This window comes from Meleagris gallopavo, chromosome 13, assembly GCF_000146605.3.
Source record: "Meleagris gallopavo isolate NT-WF06-2002-E0010 breed Aviagen turkey brand Nicholas breeding stock chromosome 13, Turkey_5.1, whole genome shotgun sequence".
NCBI lineage: Eukaryota > Metazoa > Chordata > Aves > Galliformes > Phasianidae > Meleagris > Meleagris gallopavo.
The window spans coordinates 6,180,562-6,180,788 of NC_015023.2; positions in this window are offsets into that span (position 1 = coordinate 6,180,562).

Genomic DNA, 227 nt, shown 5'->3' on the forward strand with positions numbered 1-227 from the left:
TGTGTAAAAGTGAGGGAGGCACCCTGGCCCCTCTGTGTGGCTCAGCAGTGCTCTGCAACCTGCCCCCAGGCTGAGGAGGCCCTGGCACAGCCAGATCATTTCTGCTTTATGTGAGGGTGATGCAGAAATCCCAAACTGCCCTGTGTTTGGCATGGTTGCAAGGTACAGCATTTTTTTGTTGTTGTTTGGAAAGGAAATTCTGGTCAGTGTATTGCTTCTTTTTTTTT